We start from the raw sequence: 24,785 nt of genomic DNA, 5'->3' as shown, positions 1-24,785 counted from the left end.
TCTCCAAATGTCTTTCTGGTTTGAAACTACTGGTGCATATCACACCAATATATATGTGTCTCAATGTCCTGGTTGATCAGAAGCCAGTAAATCACTTCTACAGCTCTCTGAAGACATCATTGAATTCCAGTGGAGCTTGAATGGACTCTGCACTTTAGCCCTTTTCTTATACAGAGTGATAGAACTCCTCAGTGTCCCTTGAATGTCAGCTCATCCTGTACATTCAGTGCTCTCTAATGTTGAATTACACAGTAATCTGGGGTGGCCCTTCTTCTCTCTGTGTCAGACTATCCTCTGTTTATTGTCACACTCAACAATTTCAGACATACACCTACTCTAGTACCTTCCATAATCCCGGTCTTTCCATCCTCAGATGGGATAAATGTGGATGGTTGTTATTTGTTCCCCTTTTTTCTGAACTTACGTCAATTGACGACATGCTTGTTTGGCTATTGGGGGTAGACACACTCTCCTCAGTTTGTCAGCGGAAAAACATTTACTGCCTCTCCTGTAGGCAACATCAAATTTGTATTTTTGAAGAAGTACAACATTCTCTGGAACCTTTTGTGTGAACTAATTAGCTTTTTGTCAAAATGGTTTCAAGCATCAGCTGATCACATTCCACAGTGATTCCTTTCCCGAGAGCGGGGATAAAAGGCCCAAGAGGAGAGTGAGAGCAGGATAAAAGGCCAGAGAAGAGAGTGAGAGCAGGATAAAAGGCCCAGGAGGAGAACGAGAGCAGGATAAAAGGCCAGAGAAGAGAGCAAGAGCGGAGGCCCAAGAGAGGGATAAAAGGCTCAAGAGGAGAGTGGGACTAAAAGCCAACAAATCCCCTGGACCTGATCGCCTACCTCCTCGGGTTTGAAAAGAGGTGGCTGCAGAGATAGTGGATGCAATTGTTTATGATCTTCCAGAATTCCCTAGATTCCAGAATGGTCCCCATGGATTGAAAGGTAGCAAATGTAATCCTGCTAGTCAAGAAAGAAGGGAGAAAGAAAACAGGGAACTACAGGCCAGTTATCCTGACATCAGTAATAGGGAAAATGCTGAAATCCATTATTAAGGACGTTGTAACAGAGCACTTGGAAAATCATAGTATGATTATTCAGAGTCAACATGGTTTTATGAAAGGGAAATCATGTTTGACAAATTTATTAGAGTTTTTTGAGGATGTAACTAGCAGGGTCGATAAAGGGGAACCAGTGGATGTCACATATTTGGAATTTCAATAGGCATTCGATAAGGTGCCACACAAGATATTGTTACACAAGATTAGGGCTCATGATATTGGGGTTAATATATCAGCATGGATTGAGGATTGGTTAACGGACAGAAAACAGAGAGTAGGGATAAACAGGTAATTTTCGGGTTGACAGGCTATGTCTACTGGGCTGCCGCAAGGATCGGTGCTTGGGCCTCAGCTATTTACAATCTATATTAATGACTTAGATGAAGGGACCAAGCGTAATGTATCCAAGTTTGTTGACGATACAAAGCTAGGTGGGAAAGTAAGCTGTGAGGAGGACACAAAGAGTCTGCAAAGGGATATCGACAGGTTAAGGAGTGGGCAAGAAGGTGGCAGATGGAGTATAATGTGGGGAAATGTGAGGTTATTCACTTTGGTAGGAAAAATAGAAAAACAGAATATTTTTTAAATGGTGAGAATCTATTAAATGTTAGTGTTCAGATGGATTTGGGTGTCCTTGTACACGAAACACAGAAAGTTAACATGCAGGTACAACAAGCAATTAGGAAGCCAAATGGTATGTAGGCCTTTATTGCAAGGGGGTTGGAGTACAAGAGTAAATAAGTCTTGCTGCAATTGTACAGGGCTTTGGTGAGACCGCACTTGGAGTACTGTGCACATTTTTGGTCTCCTTACCTAAGGAAGGATTTACTTGCCTTAGAGGCGGTGCAACAAAGGTTCACTAGATTGATTCCTGGGATGAGAGGGTTGTCCTATGTGGAGAGATTGAGTAGAATGGGCCTATACTCTTTGGAGTTTAGAAGAATGAGAGGTGATCGCATTGAAACATGTAAGATTCTAAGAGGGCTTGACAGGGTAGATGCTGAGAGGTTGTTTCCCCTGGCTGGAGAGTCTAGAACTAGGGGTCATAGTCTCAAGACATTTAGGACTGAGATGAGGAGGAATTTGTTCACTCAGAGAGTCGTGAATATTTGGAATTCTCTACCTCAGAGGGCTGTGGATGCTCAGTTGTTGAGTATATTCAAGACTGACAGTGATAGATTTTTTGGCTTCAAGGGAATCAAGGGATATGGGGATACGGCAGGAAAGTAGAGTTGAGTTCGAAGATCAGCCATGATCTTATTGAATGGCGGAGCAGGCTCAAGGGACCGTATGGCCTACTCCTGCTCCTATTTCTTATGTTCTTATATTCCAAAGTGATGCCACTCCAACTTCTCTAAACCAAATATTGATTTCCTGCTATACAAGCACTCGAGCTGCTTTGGCTGGCCGGGCACCTCGATATTGGTGTAATATTGGGGTAATTTTGTATCCACAATTAAATACAGGATTCGGAGAGGCAGCAACCCAGCACGAGCAGAAGAGACGTGAGAATTGAGAGTGGGAGAAACACAATATACTGCCAGCGTTTAGAGTAAATCTCTTAGATATTACTGAAATCACAAGACTCTTGTATTAACTATGAGGTGTTAATACAACAGCTGCAGAGGAGCTATTTTGTTTAATTCAGGTAAGATGACCCACTAATGTGGGAGATGAAATACACACGCAAATGATATTTGGCAATGCGTCAACTCCCTTAAAAATAGGATGCTCATTCCACTTACAGCAGTCACTGACGCCATTGAATCCAAAGAGGTATCTATGGCAGATCTGAATTTATAACAAGCTCCTTATCCACCCTCAGCACATTCCAAAGCACTTTGCATTCAATGAATTACTTTTGAAGTGCGATTACTGTTGTTATACAGCCAAATGCAGCAGCCAATTTACACACAACATGATTCCAAAAACAGTAAAATGCTTTGAATGACCTATCTTTGGGAATAAATGTATTTTTCGGGACGCAGAAGTATTTTGCTCAAACATTTTTGAGCTGAAATTCACTGTCCTTCAATATCCATGAAGTAACTCAAAGGACAAACCAGATAATTATGCTTGCCGGGTAGAGTTTAGGACATGGAGAGAAATATCTCACCTGTGTGTCCCCTAATGTGTGAGGGGCTAAATGCATCAGCAGTATAGCACTCAGCCACAGAGACCAGGGGCTCAATTTTGCCGGGAAATTGCGGGTGCTTTGGGGGCAGGGGGGCTCCGAAAATCAGGGAAATCCCAATTGGGTTCCGGAACCCGGCTCCAACCCACAGACTTCCGGGTTGCCCACTGACGCACGCCACCCAAATTCAGAAGTCCCAACGGCAATTAAAGCCAGTGGGATGATACTTGACACAGTTGTTGAGATAGTTTAAGTAGTTGAACTACTTAATTTTCTCCACACTGAGGCAGGGGTGTGATTTTGAAGCATCCTCAGTGTGTTTCCCGTGCTGTGGGAAACACTCCCTGTTGCAACAGACGTGTTTTAGCCAGCAGCCAGTGGGAGATTCAAATGGGGAGAAAAGGTCACTTATTGCAACGGGGCACTCAGTTCCTTCAGACAAAGTTTTGACTGCGAGATAGTTCTGTTTCAAACAATTTAACTACTTTGCGGACGCCCGCAAACTCACACAGTTAAGATGGGGGGGGGCGTCATGGTGACGATCCGGATTCTTTCCCCTCAGTCTGGTTCAGTAATAACTGAAGTCGAATACATTTTAAAGTCCAACACATCTTTAATAGCAGGGTTCTTAGTCTGCAGCATTGATTTGGACTCCTGATAGAGTCCCTCTATGCTGGCAGAGCAAGAACAACAACATACAGAAATCCACACGTTTTTATACAGATGAATAGGGTTGGAACATACTTAACGAGGGTCAACACCAATCATAAGCCGGGCATAGATTGCCATGCGAGGTTACATTATTTCCGGCCAATCATAAATAATCATGTGCTGATCATGCTGCTGTTAGACATCAAAGGGGATAACTTCCTCACTTTCCAACTTAGAATGTTCTTCCCTGTTCCTTCTGTTCCTTATCTCCCAACCTGGAATGTCTTTCAACTTTGGCTAAGCTCGTTCCCTATATTGATCTGCCATAAACATGGAGACATTCAGACCAGTCCTTGACTCACATCAAAGACCTATCATTGATAAGACAATGCAGGCCTGCTGACTAAGCAAACATATGGTCCAGCAGGAGGCCAGGCCACCTGTACCAATCTCAGTTACTAACTAATTAACCCTTTCTAACCATTTTGCATTCTGCTTCTTTGCCACGTAGACATTTTAATATTTTACCGAAAACTGACCACGTAGGGATTCTCATTGGCTGCATTCACACTACATCCGAGGACGAGCAATCACCAAGCTCGCTAGGCACGCTGTCCACCTCTGCCTCTTGGAGCTCCACAACACCGTGCTGCACCACAGGCAACTGCACAAGAGCACAGAGGGCAACAACAGAGAGAGTAACGTCACAGGAGGCACTACCCTCGCAACATGGTCGACAGACCGAGGCTCAGCTTCCTGGATCTCTCTGAGGAGCAGTGCATACAGAGGCTCAGAGTCAGTCGCCAGGTAGTCACAGACATCTGCAGCTTCCTTCATGCCGAGCTGCTCCTGGCTGGCCCGAGCAGCATCTCCTTACCTGTCGCTGTCAAAGTCACCACTGCCCTCAACTTCTTTACCTCCGGATCATTCCAGTGTGCCACCAGGAACATCGCCGGGGTTTTTCAGTCGTCTGCACAAAAGTGGACAAGGCAGGTCACCGACGGCTTGTTTCGCAGGGCCTCGCACTACGTCAACTTCCCCATGGACGACCTCAGCCAGACGGAGAGGGCAGTGGGATTCCACGCTGTGTCTGGCTTCCCATGGGCGCAGGGTGTAATCGATTGCACCCATATAGCAATACGAGCACCTCCACACGAGCCAGGACTGTTCATCCACAGGAAGGGCTATCACTCCATCAACACTCAGCTCGTTTGTGAACACCGCAAGAGATTCCTTCACGTCTGCGTCAGATTCCCTGGCAGCTGCCACAATTCCTTCATCCTCAGGGAATCCAACGTCCCGCCCCTCTTCCACGCACCCAACACCCTTAAGGGCTGGCTCCTCGGGGACAAGGGATACCCCCTGCACACATAGCTCATGACACCTCTGAGGAACCCCATCACCGAGCAACAGCGTCGATATAACAGTCAAATCGCTACTAGATCTACAATTGAGCATGCTATAGAGCTGCTCAGGGTGCGATTTAGGTGCCTTGATCATTCTGGGGGATCGCTCCAATACGCACCAGACAGAGTGGGACGCATTATAGTCGTCTGTTGTGCCCTGCACAACATGGCACAACAGAGAGGAGTGCCGCTGGAGGAGGCCCCATCCACATCTGCCATCCATATTGAGGATGAGGGGATGGAGGAGGCAGAGGAGGAGGAGGAGGAGGAACCCGTGGGCAGAGCAGTGGCTCACCTGGCTGCTCGTGAGGCCAGGGAGTCACTGATATGTGAACGGTTCTCCTAACATCAGACAGTGTGAAGAGTCCAGTCTCACACCACTTGGAAAGAACAGCGCCCACACTAGCCCCCTCACCCCTCCCTGCACAAAACAGTCCTGCACCTACACATACACCCACTGTAGAGTGACCCAATGGGTGGCATCAAGTGTGAGCGTTCATGTTGACCCTCATGAAAGGGCCCTATCACAGAAGCCAGTCAAGAATGGCCAAAACGTGGCAGTAATGGTGAGAATCATAATATTTAATGTGAGTTTAACAAAAAGCTAATATAAATAAAAAACATGACCAACCGTCAAACACCCTTGTGCATCCCCTTTGTGCTCACAAATCCTTCGCGTTTCTCTTCCGACTACTTCTACATGGTGCTTCCCCTGTGGCTGTAGCAGAGGTAGTGGCAGGTTGCTCTTGTTCATGCCCTGACCGATTAGATGCTTTGGGCCTACACGGATTTTGGAGCCCGTGAGGGCCCCGCCAAAGACGGCTCCACCTGCACCTGTTCAGGGGCAGACTCGGCCACCTGCAGAGGAGGCAGTATTGCGGGTACTGGTTGAGAGGGGCAATGGGAGAGGCGTGGGAGCGCTTTTAGTGGCGTCCCCACTTCCATGTCCCCTTTCGCCATCATCCCTCTCCTGGACCAAGGCCAAACCACTCCTACCACTCTGCTGGGCAACAGTTTGGAGGACGTGTGATGCCTTGTAAGGCCAGTGGTAGTGTATCTGTCTACCTGATTAAGGCAGCAGAATGTTGTTCATCCTGAGTCCAAATGGCTTTTGTCAGGGCCTGAATGGACTCATTTGTGTGCCGTGCTTGAAGCTCAATGAAGGCTAGCCTTCCCTCCATCACAGACATTCCCGCTCTTACCCGTGACACTATCTCAGAGAGTTGCTCACGCCCCTTTAACACTATCTCAGAGATTCCCTCCCGTACCTGACCGACCATTCCACTTTTGCAGGAGTTGGACTCCTCCATCCTCTGCGCTATTGTGGAGAGTGCGCGTGGCACCTGTTCCAGCACCTCACAAATGTACTGCTTTCTTTTTATTCGTTCATTGGATGAGGGTGTCGCTGGCAAGGCCAGCATTTATTGCCCATCCCTAATTGTCCTTGAGAAGGTGGTGGTGAGCCGCCTTCTTGAACCGCTGCAGTCCGTGTGGTGAAGGTTCTCCCACAGTGCTGTCAAGTAGGGAGTTCCAGGATTTTGACCCAGCGACGATGAAGGAACGGCGATATATTTCCAAGTCAGGATAGTGTGTGACTTGGAGGGGAACGTGCAGGTGGTGTTGTTCCCATGTGCTTGCTGCCTTGTCCTTCTAGGTGGTAGAGGTTGCGGGTTTGGGAGGTGCTGTCGAAGAAGCCTTGGCGAGTTGCTGCAGTGCATCCTGTGGATGGTACAAACTGCAGCCACGGTGCGCCGGTGGTGAAGGGAGTCAATGTTTAGGATGGTGGATGGGGTGCCAATCAAGCGGGCTGCTTTATCCTGGATGGTGTCGAGCTTCTTGAGTGTTGTTGGAGCTGCACTCATCCAGGCAAGTGGAGAGCATTCCATCACACTCCTGACTTATGCCTTGTAGATGGTGGAAAGGCTTTGGGGCGTCAGGAGGTGAGTTACTCATCGCAGAATGCCCAGCTTCTGACCTGCTCTTGTAGCCACAATATTTATGTGGCTGGTCCAGTTAAGTTTCTGGTCAATGGTTACGCACAGGATATTGATGGTGGGGGATTCGGCGATGGTAATGCCGTTGAAAGTCAAGGGGAGGTGGTTGGACTCTTTCTTGTTGGAGATGGTCATTGCCTGGCACTTGTCTGGCACGAATGTTACTTGCCACTTACCAGCTCAAGCCTGGATGTTGTCCAGGTCTTACTGCATAAGGGCACGGACTGCTTCATTATCTGAGGAGTTGCAAATGGAACTGAACATTGTGCAATCATCAGCGAACATCCCCATTTCTAACCATATGATGGAGGGAAGGTCATTGATGAAGCAGCTGAAGATGGTTGGGCCAAGGACACTACACTGAGGAACTCCTGCAACAATGTCCTGGGGCTGAGATGATTGGCCTCCCACAAACACTACCATCTTCCTTTGTGCTAGGTATGACTCCAGCCACTGGAGAGTTTTCCCCGATTCCCATTGACTTCAGTTTTACTAGAGCTCCTTGGTGCCACACTCGGTCAAATGCTGCCTTGATGTCAAGGGCAGTCACTCTCACCTCACCTCTGAAATTCAGCTCTTTTGTCCATGTTTGGACAAAGGCTGTAATGAGGTCTGGAGCCGAGTAGTCCTGGCGGAACCCAAACTGAACATCGGTGAGCAGATTATTGGAGAGTAAGTGTCGCTTGATAGCAATTTTGACGACACCTTCCATCACTTTGCTGATGATTGAGAGTAGACTGATGGGGCTGAGCTTCGATCATCCTCCTTTTAAAGGATGGCCCTCAGAGTTCAGCATCTGAGTCCAGCTGAGCAGAGCCTGGAGAGGAGAGCTCTCGTCTATGCAGACTCTCCGCAGCTGCCCCTGCCACCAGTGTTTGCTCGTGATCACACGTGTGGTGACTCACCAGGCGCCAACCCAACTAACTGAGGACTAGGACCCACCCAGGTGTGAATATCTGCGCTAGTGAATGGCTGGCTAAGATGTGACGGTGCGCCCTCAGAAGCCAGCAGGTCCTCTGAGGAATAACCCTCTGCCCTCACTGCGATCGCTGTACCAGAACAGAAGGCAATATTAAGCATCATCACAGATGTGTCATGTTGCGATGAGCATACTGAGGTGCTGAAGATGGCGAGGCATGTTAACATCAATTCATATGGTGTATGACGAATGTTAAAGTTGTGTCACCAGACATTTGTTGGATGCCAGTCTCGGTTTCCCCGACAAACAGGCACTCGAGGGTCCGGCTCAGCTCCAGCGCCTCCTGCTCCACCTCTGTGAGGACGACTATTTGTTACTGCCCCCCTCCGGTCCTCGCCCTCTCCCGTGCATTCTAAGCTCTCTTCTCCTATAAGGGGAGAAAGTACAGACGTGTGGGTGAGTGATGGTGAAGTGGCTAACCAATGAATGGATTAGTTTGGGTGCGGCCGACCGTGAAAGAGATGCATCAGAGGTTGAGTATGAGACAGAGCCATCACATTGTATGAGGATTGGGGTGAGTGTTAGTGATGGAGTGAGTAATGGGGAGGTGAGGAAGTGGTGAGGAAGTGCAGGTAAGTTGAGGATGAGCCTTAAGTGGGTGTGAGGAGTGATGTGATAGAGTAGTGTTGACAGTGCAGATTGAGTTGGGGGGTAGGGGTGGTGATGTGGAAGACGGAGTGTAGGAGAATGAGTAAGTGTACTCACTTTGACTGACCTAGTTAGTCATTGAAGCGCTTCCTGCACTGGATCCAAGTGCGGGAGACGTTGCTGCTGCTGGTGACCTCCTCTGCCACCTCGAGGCAGGCCCTCTTGGGGGCAGAGGCAGGGCAGTTCCTCCCGTCGGCCGGGTAAAAGACATCCCTCCTCCTCCCACTCCCCCCATCCAGTAGCACCTGGAGTGAGGCATCGTTAAACCTGGGGGCAGCATTTCCCCTGCTCCATTGTGATGTGTGGGTGTTTGCTCCAGGGAAAGCCATTGGAGGACTGTCCCTTTAAATAGAGCTCCTCCAGCTGACAGCCTGTGATGCGGGTGCGCAGTCCGCCCGCTGCGCAGCTTTCAGACGGCGAACCCAGAAGCCACGTTAAGTGGCTCCAATTGAATCACGATCGCGTGGAAAATGGACATTTTTAATTGGGCGGGTTACCCACGCGCACAATCACCCCCCTCCCCCCACTGCCATCCCACCTCCCGCTAATATCGGGGCTCAGGAGGTGCCAAGTTCAATCTCTGGTCTGTATCGAATTAGTTGTTCTCAATTAGATGTGGTGGGGATAATGCAGAGTTCTTGAGCTAGGGAAGGAGGAAATCAACCACAGCACTTGCTCCTCAACATTGGGGGAATTTTAATCCCCTAGGTCGGGAAGGCGAGGGGCATGAGAGGGAGGTTAAAAATTCAAAAATGGGAAACCCGACCCCAACCTGCCTCCAACACGTCCACTTCCGGTTTTAATGGAGGCAGGCTGGGGGACGGGTGACTAACCTGCTCTCCGGTGGCGGGCCCGTTATTTAAATATTTTAATGAAGCTGCGTGTCTCAGGTTTTACCTCACTTTTAAATTTAATGGCTGCGGACCATGTTTCTCAGGCCTCGGGAATCCCAGAGAGATCGGCCGGATCCAGCAGGTAAGTGCCTTTCCAGCACTGCTTGTAGGCCAGGAGGAGCAGGGGGTGCTTCCCCCGGCCCCGAAGCAAACCTGCTTCACCCACCGCGATCGGCCGACCCTCCCGATCAAAGCCCCCACCCAACGACGAGGGGACACCTCGATTTGACCCCCCTCACAATCGGGCTGACCCAATCTATTCACAGCCTGCCGTCTCCTCTCTGCCCCCTCGATATCCACTCCGCCTCCCCCCACCGATTTATTCACGGCCCGCGATGTCCTCTCTGACCCTCCGATCACCTCCCCGGCCCTCCACAATGTCCACCAGACCCACAATCTCTCCTGCCCTCCTTTCCTCCTCTCCACTCCCCAGCTGTGGCCTGATTCCACAGGCCTTCCTGCCCGACAGTCTCTCATTCTGGCCGGCTGCAGCCAGGAAATTGAATCAAAAATTTAAATGAGGTCCTGCCGTTAAATTCAGCAGGACCTCTATGTTACTCGCATTTCCGGAATTCCCAGCCCCTAAACCTCTCCTGCTCCCTTCCCATAAATATTGGGGCCCTTGTCTCTAAGAAGGTCATGGATTCAAGCCACACTCCAGACACTTGAATGTGTAATGTGGGATGACAATTCGGTGCAGTACTGAGGGAGTGCTACACTGCCAGAGGTGCTGCCTTTTGGATGAGACCTCAAACCGAGGCCCCTCAGGTGGACATTAATGATCCGAGGCCACTATTTGAAGATGAATTGAAGATGGATTCGGAATTGGCTAATTGACATGAAACAGAGAGCAGTGGTGAACAGTTGTTTTTCGGACTGGAGGGAGGTGTACAGTGGTGTTCCCCAGGGGTCAGTGCTGGGACCACTGCTTTTCTTGATATATATTAGTGACTTGGACTTGGGAGTACAGGGCACAATTTCAAAATTTGGAGATGACACAAAACCTGGAAGGGTAGTAAACAGTGAGGAGGATAGTGATAGACTTCAAGAGGATATAGACAGGCTGGTGACATTGGCGGACATGTGGCAGATGAAATATAATGCAGAAAATTGCGAAGTGACACATTTCGGTAGGAAGATCGAGGAGAGGTAATATAAACTAAAGGGCACAACTCTAAAAGGGGTACAGGAACAGAGAGATCTGGGAGTATATGTGCACAAATCATTGAAGGAGGCAGGGCAGGTTGAGAAAGCAGTTAAAAAAGCATACGGGATCCTGGGCTTTATAAATAGAGGGATAGAGTACAAAAGTATGGAAGTCATAATGAACCTTCATAAAATACTGGCTCGGCCACAACTGGAGTATTGTGTCCAGTTCTGGGCACTGCGCTTTAGGAAAGATGTGGAGGCCTTAGAGAGGGTGCAGAAGAGATTTGCTGGAATGATTCCAGGGATGAGGGACTTTAGTTATGTGGATAGACTGGAGGAGCTGGGATTTTTCTCCTTAGAACAGAGATGGTTGCGAGGAGATTTGATAGAGCTATTCAAAATCATGAAGGGTCTAGACAGAGTAGATAGAGAGAAACTGTTCCCATTGGCGGAAGGGTCAAGAATCAGAGGACATAGATTTAAGGTGATTGGCAAAAGAACCAAAGGTGACATGAGGAAAAACTTTTTCACACAGCGAGTGGTTATGATCTGGAATGCACTGCCCGAGGGGGTGGTGGAGGCAGATTCAATCATGGCCTTCAAAAGGGAACTGGATAAGTACTTGAAAGGCAAAAATTTACAGGGCTTTGGGGATAGGGCGGGGGAGTGGGACAAGCTGGATTGGTCTTGCGTAGAGCTGACGCGGACTCGATGGGCTGAATGGCCTCCTTCCGTGCTGTAACCTTTCTATGATTCTATAATTCTATGAAGAGAACAGTTTTCCTCGAGTCCTGACCAATATTTATCCTTCAACTGACATCAATAAGAACAGATTATCTGTTTATTTATCTCATTGCTGTTTGTGGGACCTTGTGCACAATTTGACTGCCGTGTTTCCCTACATTGCAACAGTGAAGCACTTTGTAACATCATGAGGTTGTGAAAGGTGCGACACGAATGCAAGTTCTTTCTTGTCTCTTTCTGTACCCAGTGACCCTGTTTATGTGCGAGAATTGGGAAAGGACAGGAGCAGCTCCATAGGTAATGTCCGCCCTTGCTCGGCTAACATGCTGGCATTCACTCTTGATCCTGGACTATGAGGAGAAGCTGATTGGATCAGGTACCGTGGGATTATTGAACCCCAGTCAGCACCTGAAAATGAAATAAAAATGATTGGCTTAAAAGATGGTGACAAATATTGTGTTCAATACCAAGGGCATAACAACATAGCACCTTGGTATTACATCAACTGCACACTGATCCCTCAGCCCCAGGGACACTTAAGCCAATTCTAGCTCCCAATTGCCGTCCTGGCTGAGATCAACTAAATCAGCACAGACTGAGATGGCATCTGCGACCTTCTAAGGCTTAATGCTACACTGGGCGCTTACCGAGCTGGTCACCAGGAAACCTTCTTCTTTAATTGACTAAAAGGTGATGTTTATCGTTGCTGAGATGTTCATGAATCCTGGGTTACATTATTTTGGGTTAAGGATAGAAATTATATAACATTTTAGATTAGATTTTCCCTGGATGTGGGTTTGTTACATGAAGGAAGGGCAAAGGTCAGCACATCTAGTACTTGTTGTTTAAAAACATTCAGTGGCGGGTTTAGAGGGTGCGAGTGTTCAGCCCACATCTCTCGCGATTAACCTGACTCCTGCTGGCAGCCCACAGGGTTATTGGCCAATCATATAAAATCACTTATTCCTTTCACAGTGTGAGTATTCTTTGGAGGCAAATTAACTTTAATAATATCTCCTCTAATAAAGTCACATTAAATAACAGACTCCAATAGGAAATTAGATTAATTGCAATTCATACTACAATAAATCATAACCTATATGCTGGATGGTACTCATTCAGGAACATAGACTAACTGTGATAAATTAATTGAAAATATATTAGATCAGAACTAATTATTCATTTCCATAAGCTCAAATAGACCATAAGGTATTGCGTAATCCTTCCTGCAGAATTTTGATTCAATTATTTTGCACCGGTCTGGATATTCTGATTTATTAGTTTCTCCCATTCAGATTTTCCAGTTCTGCTTCCTGTTATTTCATCTCTCCCTCTTGCCATTGATCCTCAAAATCTTCAGCTCTTCTTCTCTTTGCTTCTCTCTCTCTGTCCATCAACTTCTACTGCTTTACTTTCCTTTTTACATCTTCATTCTTCAGATTAGCTTGGTTTTATTTTCTCTCTCTACGCTTCAGAATTTCCAGCTTCTTTGCTTCTCTCGCTAGCCATCCAATTCCCCATTCTGTTCTTTCTTTTCCCTCTTCGTCCTTCCACCTTGGTTCCCCTTTTGTTTCATTCCTGTGTGGGGTGAAATTCATTCTATCAGTGATCGAGCAGCTCTCTCTGTGTTGATAATTTCACCTTCTTGGTCCTTCACGATCTTCAGCATTTTTCGTTTATTGGCCGTCTTTACATCACACTCCACAGGTGGCTGACTGAAACCTTCAAAACTCTTAGCGATTGATTCAGAATCCACTTCCTGTGGCCCGAATGAAGTCTCAGATTTCACAAACCCAATGGCTGAAAAATCACAATAATTTGACATTATGGTTGAAACATTTAAATCTGCCTTTTCTATATCTAAAGGAGCAAAGCAAGCCTTAGTTCTTAAGGAATCCATCAGCAAATATTGAGTACATAAGCAGAATTTCTTAATAAATTGATATAATGAAAAGGAATAACATTAATTATAGGGAGGGGATAAATGCATCAAATAATAATATTTGTTCAAAATTCATGTTTGGGTTTTTTAACTAATAATTTGTAATTGAATTTCAATTTAAAGCTCATAAAAGCAGTTTGTAGATGGTTATATTTAATGAGATTGTTTCCATTAATAAGCAGAGACTGCACTTAACATTCATAGATGACCTTAAAATTTTGCAGTTAAATGTCTAAGAATGAGTCCACTTCCAAATAGAATCAAAATTAAGATCAAATAACTTGACATGAAATGCTAACCCGAGTATTGGTCTGTTTCAGATTTCCAAAAGCTGCTGAGAAACCATTAGTAAAATAGTAGGAAGCCACAATCAAGAGAGGTTCTACTAGTAATGAATGTGGCATGGTAGATTGGTATGGAATAAATGCATCGTGGCAACTTCCCGGGTACCTGGCCTCGACCCGCATGGTGCAATTCTGATGGTCACAAACAATCTGCACGTCAGTGGAATAGAATTCCCTCCTGCACCATCGAATTGGTGAAAGGAGCCTGTATTGGCCCATGGATTGCATTGATCAGACCTTGCACCTTTGGAAGCCAGCCTTCTCCTGATGATGGACATTGCCCTTATAAGAAATGATGAAATCGCTAACCTGGCACAAATGTACTAGTGATTGGCTGTTTGCAGCGTTTTCGCAGAGTTTATGTTGTGGGTTTCACTGCCAATGAGAGAGCCAATGCAAGTCATAGAGTTAAAAACCCAAGGCAACGTGTTCCTCAGTATATCAGTTGCGAGGCCTCTACTCCCCCCAGTTTTGGCTCCTCCTTCACCTGGTACATGCCTGTACCTCCACCCTATGGGGATGGAGCTTTGAACCTATGGCTTTTGGTATTATATCTGTGACTGATGAAATTTGTAATTCTGAATTTGACAGTCTGTCTACCTGATATTCTAGCTGGTAGTTTTATAAAGCATTAGTTTGGCTACTTAAAACACAGTAAGTTGATTTAGATAGATAGACAGGCAGGGTGAAATATAGATAGATAGATAGATAAATAGACAGACAGACAGAGAGACTAGGATTTGCTGTGTACTAAACAAATTGCAAGAGTTGTTGAGCACAGCGCAGAGTGCATGTTTGGAAGACCTGGCTTTGTAGCAGTGCCTTCTCCACTCTGACAGATAGACAACATTCCAGGCCTCTGCACCTGCACAGCCTGAGGGCCGAGTGATATTCCCCACTCAGCTAGCTGTTCCAGCTCATTATCCAGCTCTGCTCCTGGGCAACAGGCATCAGCAACATCACAGAAAATGCCCTGGTAGTCAATAAATAAAAGCATCTCGTTACTCACCAACTGACGGAGGGGTCCTTGTGGTCTAATGTGCTTCCTTTAAATCCCATTCCCCGCATATAGGTGTAGGTTCAGTTCTCACACCTGACAATCCTGAGCAAAAACAGAAATGTGAGTCTTTAAAAAGATTTATGTAGCGGACAATGTACACATGGACCTATCGGAAGCACGAGAATGGAAAGCACTGAGTCAGGGGTTAAGTAATATGCATCACTGGTGGAGTCTGAGTTTGCGGTTTGCTTCCTGGGATTGCTTACCTTGATATCAAGTGATGATTTTTTAAATTTAATTTTCTCAGGTGCTTCCTAATTCAGAAACTACTTCCTGCGATGTGGTTGGCAGCTTTTCAGAAGGATGTCTTGATGGCTAATTCTCCTTTGCCTTTGGTTTTAGGGGTGTGTACTGCTTTTGTATCTTACTAAAAACTTCTTTGAATACTTCCCACCGTCTGTAGGTTTCCTCATTAACAGCTCAGCCCAGTTTATTCTGGTCATTTCATTTCTTAACCTTTCTTAGTTTGCCTTACTTAAATTTAAAACCTTAGTTTGAAACTCCTTCTTCTACCTCTTAAACCTGAAATCAAATTCAATCAACATATGAACATACGAACATACGAATTAAGAGCAGGAGCTGGCCATTCGGCCCCTCGGGCCTGCTCTGCCATTTGATAAGATCATGGCTGATCTGATTGTGACCTCAATCCTACTTTCCCACCTACCTACTATGACCTTTGACTCCCTTGTTAATCAGGAATCTATCTAACTCAGCCTTAAAAATATTCAATGACCCTGCCTCCACCGCTCTCTGGGGAAGGGAGTTCCACAGACTCACGACTCTCTGAGAGAAAAAATTTCTCCTCATCTCCATCTTAAATGGGAAACCCTTTATTTTTAAACTGTGGCCCCTAGTTCTAATCTCTCCCACAAGGGGAAACATCCTCTCAGCATCTACCCCTTCTAGTCCCCTCAAGATCTTATACGTTTCAATAAGATCACCTCTCATTCTTCTAAACTCCAGTGTATACAGGCCCAACTTGTCCAACCTTTCCTCATAAGATAACCCCCTCATCCCAGGAATCAGTCGAGTGAACCTTCTCTGAACCGCCTCCAAAGCAATTATGCTTTTTCTTAAATAAGGAGACTAAAACTGCACACAGTATTCTAGATGTGGTCTCACCAATGCCCTGTACAACTGTAGCAAAACATCTCTACTTTTATATTCCATTCCCCTTACAATAAATGACAACATTCCATTTGCCTTCCTAATCACTTGCTGTACCTGCATACTAATTTTTGTGATTCATGTACTAGGACACCCAGATCCCTCTGTACTTCAGAGTTCTGCAATCTCTCTCCATTTAAACAATATACTGCTTTTCTATTCCTCCTGCCAAAGTGGACAAGTTCACATTTTCCCACATTATACTCTATCTGCCAAATTTTTGCCCACTCATTTAACCTATCTATATCCCTTTGCAGACTCCTTGGGCCAGATATTAGGAGGGAGGTGGGTTGGCAGCAGGGGGTCGACTGGGTGCGTGGGTAACGCGCCCGGTGAAATCGGGGTGCTCCGCATGTGATCACAGCCTAATTGAAGGTACTTACGTGTGCTTCCGGGTTTCCCGTTGCAGACCTGGGCAGTGGGTGCACTGCACACCCGCATCACAGGCTGTCAGCAGGAGGAGCCCTATTTAAAGGGGCAGTCCTCCAATGCTCCTCCTGCAGCAAACAACCAAATTGGCAGCATGGAGCAGGCCAGAGGCAAGGCTGCTCCAAGGTTCTCAGACTCCTCACTCCAGGTGCTGCTCGATGGGGTTAGGGGGAGGAGGGAAATGTTTGTCCCAGCTGGCGGGAGGAAGTGGCCTGCCTCTGCCACCAAGGAGGTCTGGCTCAAGGTGGCAGAGGAGTTCAGCAGCAGCAGTAACAGTAACATCTCCCGAACCTGGGTCCAGTGCAGGAAGCGCTTTAATGACCTAACCAGGTCAGCCAAAGTGAGTATACTTTCTCATTCTCCCACACTCCGTCTTCCACATCGCCTCCACCACCACACAACTCCTTCTGCACTGCCACCACAACGCCCTCGCATCACTCCTCACATCCACTCAACCATCATCCTCACCTTGCCTGCACTTACTCACCGCCCCAGTTCCCATTCGAACACTACCACGCAACCCAATCCTCATGCAATCTCATGGCTATGTCTCACATGCACTCTCCCATGCATCTCCCTCACGGTCACCCCCACCCACACCAATGCATGCAGCGGGTCACCATGCAACCATCACTCAATCACGCCTCTCTGTGTTTTGCCTTGATAGGAAAAGAGATGCCAGCAGGCCCAGGAGAGGGATGATGGCGAAAGGGGACATGGAAGTGGGGACACCACTCAAAGCGCACCCACACCTCACCCATTGCCCCCCCTCTCAACCAGTACCCACAATGTTGCCTCCTCTCCAGGTGGCCGAGTCTGCCTCTGCACAGGTGCAGGTGGTGCAGTCTTTGGAGGGGTCCTCACGGGCACCGAAACCCTGAGGGCGTAAGCCCAAAGCATCTAATTGGTCAGGGCATGAACAAGAGCAACCTGCCACTACCTCTGCTGCAGCCACAGGGGAAGCACCACGTAGTAGTAGGAAGCGTAAGCCAAAGGTTTTGTGAGCACAAAGGGGATGCACAAGGGTGTTTGACGATGTCATGTTTTTTATTTATATTTGTTTTCTTTCACATTCACAATAAATCTTATTATTATCACCACCACTGCCACGTCTTGCCCATTCTTGACTGGCTTGTGCAATAAGTCCCTTTCATGAGGTTCACCATGAACGCCGACACTTGATGCCACCCATTGGGTCACTCTACAGTGGGTGTAGGTGTAGTTGCAGGACTGTTTTGTGCAGGGGGCGGGGGAGGGGTGGGCGGCCTGGTGTGGGCACTGCTCTGTCCAGGTGGTGAGGACTGGACTCTTCACACTGTCTGATGTTAGGAGAACCGTTCACATATCAGTGACTCCCTGGCCTCACGGGCAGCCAGGTGAGCTGCTGTTCTGCCCATGGGTTGCTCCTCCTCCTCGGCCTCCTTTTCCTTGGCTTCCTCCTCCTCCTCAATATGGGTGTCAGATGTGGATGGGGCCTTCTCCAGCGGCACCCCTCTCTGTTGTGCCACGTTGTGCAGGTCACAACACACGACTATAATGCGTCCCACTCTGTCTGGTGCGTATTGAAGCGCTCCCCCAGAACGATCAAGACACCTGAAGCGGATCTTGAGCAGCCCTATAGCTGATCAATTGTAGACCTGGTAGCGATGTGGCTGTCATTATATCGACGCTGTGGCTCAGTGATGGGGTTCCTCAGAGGTGTCACAAGCCACGTGTGCAGGAGGTATCCCTTGTCTTCGAGGAGCCAGCCCTTGCGGGTGTTGGGTGCGTGGAAGAGGGGCGCGATGTTGGACTCCCTGAGGGTGAAGGAATCGTGGCAGCTGCCAGGGTATCTGGTGCACACGTGAAGGAATCTCTTGCGGTGGTCACAGATGAGCTGAGTGTTGATGGAGTGATAGCCCTTCCTGTTGATGAACAGTCCTGGCTCGTGTGGAGGTGCTCGTATTGCTATATGGGTGCAATCGATTACACCCTGCCCCCGTGGGAAGCCAGCCACAGCATGGCTGAGGTGATCCATGGGGAAGTTGACATAGTGCGAGGCCCTGCAGAACAAATCGTCGGTGACCTGCCTTATGCACTTGTATGCAGACGACTGAGAGACCCCGGTGATGTCCCCGGTCGCACCCTGGAAGGATCCAGAGGCGAAGAAGTTGAGGGCAGTGGTGACTTTGAAAGTGACAGGTAAGGAGATGCTGCTCAGTCCATCCGGGAGCAGCTCGTCATTAAGGAGGCTGCAGATGTCTGCGACTACCTGGCGACTCACTCTGAGCCTCCGTATGCACTGGTCCTCAGAGAGGTCCAGGAAGCTGAGCCTCGGTCTGTGGACCCTGTGGCGAGGGTAGTGCCTTCTGCAACACAACGCTCTCTGCGGCTGCCCTCCCTCCTGCTGTGCAGGTGGATGTGTCACAGCACTCTGTTGTGGAGCTCCATGTGTCAGAGGTGGGTGGCTGTTCGTCCTCCGAGGAGGTCATGACTGCAGCTGTGGAGACCCCCATCCGGAAGATGTATGTTTCAGGAGGCCCGCAAGGTAGGTAAATGTGTCTGCACATCGGGGTTGAGGTTCCAAGTTGGTGAATTTTAGTGTTAGGAGGAGGGTGGTGGAGGCCAAACTTTGACCAAAGTGACAGAGTGGCCTCCTGCAATGAGTGAGGGTCTCCCCCCACCACCTGTCAAATGGACCTTTGCAGCTCCCACTGGCTGGTGGCTGCAACACGTCCATTTCAACTGGGAGTGTTTCCCCCAGTACAGGAAACACGCTCAGTTTGGATGAAAATCCCTCCCCTCTTAAAATATCCTCCCAATCAGGTCAGCAAACGACCTGAAGTATAAAAATAATTGGTTTAAGTGGGATCCCGCCGGCTTTAATTGCCGGTGGGAGTCCCGCATGCGGGGGCTGCGCGCGCATCTAAGCGCGTCATTGGGGAACCCGGAAGTGGGCGGGTTGGAGCCGGGCTCCTGACCCACACCGGAAATCCTGAATTTTTGGAGCCCCCCCGCAAGGAACGCACCCGCTCAGCCATCCTAAAATCAACCCCCTTATGTCCTCTTCACAATTACTAGTAAGAACGGGATATGACGCTCGACTCATCGATCGACAGTTCCGACGGGCCACAGCGAAAAATCGCATAGACCTCCTCAGGAGACTAACACGGGACGCAACTAACAGAGTACCCTTCGTCGTCCAGTACTTCCCCGGAGCGGAGAAACTACGCCATGTTCTCCGCAGCCTTCAACATGTCATCGATGATGACGAACACCTCGCTATGGCCATCCCCACACCTCCACTACTCGCCTTTAAACAGACACCCAACCTCAAACAGACCATCGTTCGCAGCAAATTACCCAGCTTTCAAGAGAACAGCGTCCACGACACCACACAACCCTGCCAAGGTAACCACTGCAAGACATGCCAGATCATCGACACCGATACCACCATCACACGAGAGGACACCACCCACCAGGTGCATGGTTCATACTCCTGTGACTCGGCCAACGTTGTCTACCTCATACGTTGCAGGAAAGGATGCCCCAGAGCATGGTACATTGGCGAGACCATGCAGACGCTGCGACAACGGATGAACGGACACCGCGCAACAATCACCAAACAGGAGGGTTCCCTCCCAGTCGGGGAACACTTCAGCAGTCATGGACATTCATCCACCGACCTTCGGGTAAGCGTACTCCAAGGCGGCCTTCGAGACACACGACAACGCAAAATCGTCGAGCAGAAATTGATAGCCAAGTTCCGCACCCATGAGGACGGCCTCAACTGGGATCTTGGGTTCATGTCACGCTACACGTTACCCCACCAGCGAACAAATGTTATCTGTTTTTAATATAACGGGTCAGTTGCTGTCTTTTCTATGTTTCTACCTCTCTATCTCTGTTTTTTTTTGGTGATTTGTATATTCGGAGACCTTGCAGGTAACACCTGTCTGTCTGCACACTGATTGCCTTGGCAACGGGCAGTTGAAAAAACTGTCTGCAATCACCAAGCATTGTTCTGTGAATTATAAATGCGATTTCATTTCGAGGATTTCATTTCCAACAACGTTCACCTGAGGAAGGAGGAAGCCTCCGAAAGCTTGTGAATTTAAAATAAAATTGCTGGACTATAACTTGGTGTTGTAAAATTGTTTACAATTGTCAACCCCAGTCCATCACCGGCATCTCCACATCATGCTTTCCTACCCACCTTTGTGTTATCAGCAAATTTAGCAACCATACATTCGGTCCCTTCGTCCAAGTCATTGACATAGATCCCTGTGGCACTCCACTCGTTACATCTTGCCAACCTGAAAATGACCCATTTATGCCTACTCTCTGTTTCCTGTTAGCTAACCAATCCTTTATCCATGCTAATATATTACCTCCTACACCATGAGCTCTTATTTTGTGTAGTAGCCTTTGATGTGGCACCTTGTCAAATGCCTTCTGGAAATCCAAGTACACCACATCCACAGGATCCCCTTTATCCACGTTGCTTGTTACTTCCTCAAAGAACTCTAATAATCATATGATGGTCACTATTTCCCTCTCCTTTGTAAAGATCCTGTAGTCTGGAATAATTAGGTCTCTGTAGTGGCTACCAGATCATACTCTTTAAGCTGCATTTTTGCTTTTAACTTACTCGTTTTATTTCTTATGCTATGTGCATTAATCTACTTACACGATATATGAGTTGCCTTGTATCCATGTTAGAGAGAGAAAGAGAGAGTAAAGAGGGTTATTTGGATGAGGAAGCAAGCTATGTAAGTGTGTGTGTGTGTGTGTGTGTATATGTGTGTGTGTGTGTGTGTATATGTGTGTGTGTGTGTGTGTGTGTGTGTATATGTGTGTGTGTGTGTGTGTATGTGTGTGTCAGCTCATACTCGAAAACTTTAAAGAATAACAATAGCCTTTCCATAGGGGGTTAGATTTTCAACTTGCTCCTGGGCATAACCCTGATGCTGTGGATCAGCCGCCCATTATAGAAACTGTCCCATTTTCATTTCCCTTGATTTCAATTTGGATCTGAATGGAATTATTTCAAAACAAGCAGTGGAGGTACTCGGGCCAACATTGAATCCTCAACCAACACCACCAAAAACATCAGCTGGCTGTTTGAGGGACCTTGTGCTGTTTCTGTACATTAAAACAGTGATTATATTTCAAAAGTACTTCATTGGCTGTCGAGCACATGGGAACATTCTGAGGATGTGAAAGATGCTATAGAAATGCAAGTTCTTTCTTTTCTTCCTACTTGTCAAATTTGATACTTAAAATATTTTGGTCGCCCCAGTCATGAGACCCTGAGTTAGCATTCCCAGGCCTGCTATTTCCCGGAAAATTCTAAATCCAACAACAAACTCTATAAGGCAAAGTCATGCCTCACTGATTCTTGATTTTTACTGTGTAGAAATCAATTTTCATTAAATTGATCAAGTCTATTCCAGTTTCCACATGTGGATGTTGATACTACACTTATAGCTCGGAGAAACTATCTTCATATTAAAAAAAAGCTGAGCTCCTAATGAATCAAATGTAAGAACCTGGCTACTATGAGGTAATGCCCCAATCAACTGTGCATCGCTAACCCTGGCACCCTCCCCGCCTCCCCGTAAATATCGGGGCCGCTACGTCTGTGAACCAAAAGCAAAATACTGCAGATGCTGAAAATCATAGAATCATAGTATGTTTCAGTACAGATGGCGGCCATTCGGCCCATCCTGCCTGTGCCGGCTCTTTGAAAGATCTATCCAATTAGTCCCACTCCACCTGCTCTTTCCCCATAGCCCTGCAAATGTTTCCACTTCAAGTATTTATTCAATTCCCTTTTTGAAAGTTATTATTGAATCACCTTTTCAGGCAGTGCATTCCGGATCATAGCAACGCACTGCATAAACATTTTTTTTCCTCATGTCGCCTCTGATTCTTTTGACAATTATCTTAAAGCTGTGTCCTCTGGTTACCAACCCTTCTGCCACTGGCAACAGTTTTTCCCTATTTACTCTATCAAAACCCTTAATGGTTTGAACAACTCCATCAAATCTCCTCTTAACCTTCTCTGCTCTAAGGAGAGCAAACCCAGATTCTCCAGTCTCTCCACGTAACTGAAGTCTTTTATCCCTGGTACCATTCGAGTAAATCTCCTCTGCACCCTCTCTAAGGCCTTCACATCCTTCCTAAAGTGTGGTGCCCTGAATTGTACACAATACTTCAGCTGGGGCCTAACCAGTGTTTTATAAAGGTTTAGCATAACTTCCTTTCTTTTGCACTCTATGCCTCTATTTATTAAGCCAAGATTCCTGTATACCTTTTTAACTGCTTTCTCAACCTGTCCTGCCACCTTCAAAGATCTGTGTACGTACACTCCCAGGTCTCTCTGTTCCTACACCCTCTTTAAAATTGTACCATTTAGTTTATATTGCCTTTCCTCATTCTTCCTACCAAAATGAATCACTTCACACTTCTCTGCATTAAATTTCATCTGCCATGTGTCTGCCCATTTCACCAGTCTGTCTCTGTCCTCCTGAAGTCTGTTACTATCCTCCTCATTGTTGACTACATTTCCGAGTTTCGTGTCATCTGCAAACTTTGAAATTATACCCTCTATACCCAAGTCCAGGTCGTTAATATATATCAAAAAGAGCAGTGGTCCTAATACTGATCCCTGGGGAACACCACTGTATACTTCCCTCCAGTCTGAAAAACAACCGTTCACCACTACTCTCTGCTTTCTGTCTCTTAGCCAATTTAGAATCTACAATAAAAAGAGAAAATGCTGGAAACACTCAGCAGGTCAGGCAGCACCTGTGGAGAGAGAAAGGGCCCTGATATTTATGGGGAGGCGGGGAGGGTGCGGGTGAGGCTAGGCCGGGGACGCGAAGGTCCAGCTGAACTTAATGGCAGGGGCTCATTATCATTTCTTTGTTCAGTTTCCCACCCGGCAGCTGACCAAATTGACAGACTGGCCGGTGGCCGGGCAGGAAAACCAGTGGCAGGAGGCCGCAGCCGGGGATCCTTGGGGACGATCCCTGCCAATCAGGAGGGGAGAAGTTTGGAGATCGGAGCTTTAGGAGGGGGGTTGGGCTCAGCTGGAGGGAGAGAGGCGATTGGGGCTGGAGTGTGTGAAGTCGCTCATCGGTGGTGGGACGGGAGGTGGGGCACTCCTGCTCCTCCTGGCCCACGAGGAGTGCTTCAAAAGGCCATTACCTTGTGGAGACGGCCGCTCCTGTCTCCCTTTCACTGCAGGTTTTCCCAACCCCTGGGAAACCAGCAGAGCATCTGTAAAATTTAAGTCGGGCTCCCAATTGCACTGTGGGAGCCCAATGTAAATATGTTAATGAAGTGCCCGCCTCTCCACGATGGGACACTCGGATGCCCTGATATCCACCACCGTAAAAATGGCAACGAGTGGTTGAGGACGCATTCCCCGTATTTTAGGGTTGAATCCCACCCCCGACCTCCTCCCGCCCATTGTGGGGGGCTTAATATTGAGGCCAACCTTTCAGGTCGATGACCTTTCTATGTCTGTACTTTATTTATACTGCAACTCAGTGTCATAAACTGTATCAGTAAACCTTAAAGAGATTGGTACTGTTTTATATCAAAGCCCAAAGACTGTGTTATATCCAATAAATATACAACAAAGCAACCATACAACACACTGTACACAACAAATGGTGTTACATGCTTTATTATATTTGTGCACTGTTGGATTTCACTATTTCTGAGCTTTTCCATTAATTTTGTCACAGAATTTGATAGCTTCCATTACTATTGCCATGGCATTTGCTGTTGTAAAGTGAGTCCTGTAGAAGCCCACAAAGAGAATATTCGATAAGATCCGACAAGAGTTATGAGCCTAGAAGTTTCTGCTTTTGTGATGTTAAGATTACCAATCCTTTATTTTAAACAGGCCTCGATTAAACATATATATGAATATCACAGACACTAATTTCTAGGATGTAGACTAGTGGTCATTTTTTAAGATCTGGTATTCAGTTTAACCTCCCCCACCCTGCGCCTTTTGTAGCTTGTGGATACAGCCTTTTGTAATCAGTTTATTTTTTGTGAGCTATGAGCTGAAAACGCACTCAATCAGCCAGCATCATCAATGGGAAACCCAATAAACAGGAACATTCCAGAGGAGCTCAGCCTTTCCCTCTTTAAATTATAGAGCTGATTCATG

This window comes from Heptranchias perlo, chromosome 32 (genome assembly GCF_035084215.1).
Source record: "Heptranchias perlo isolate sHepPer1 chromosome 32, sHepPer1.hap1, whole genome shotgun sequence".
NCBI lineage: Eukaryota > Metazoa > Chordata > Chondrichthyes > Hexanchiformes > Hexanchidae > Heptranchias > Heptranchias perlo.
This window is presented reverse-complemented; position numbering follows the sequence as displayed.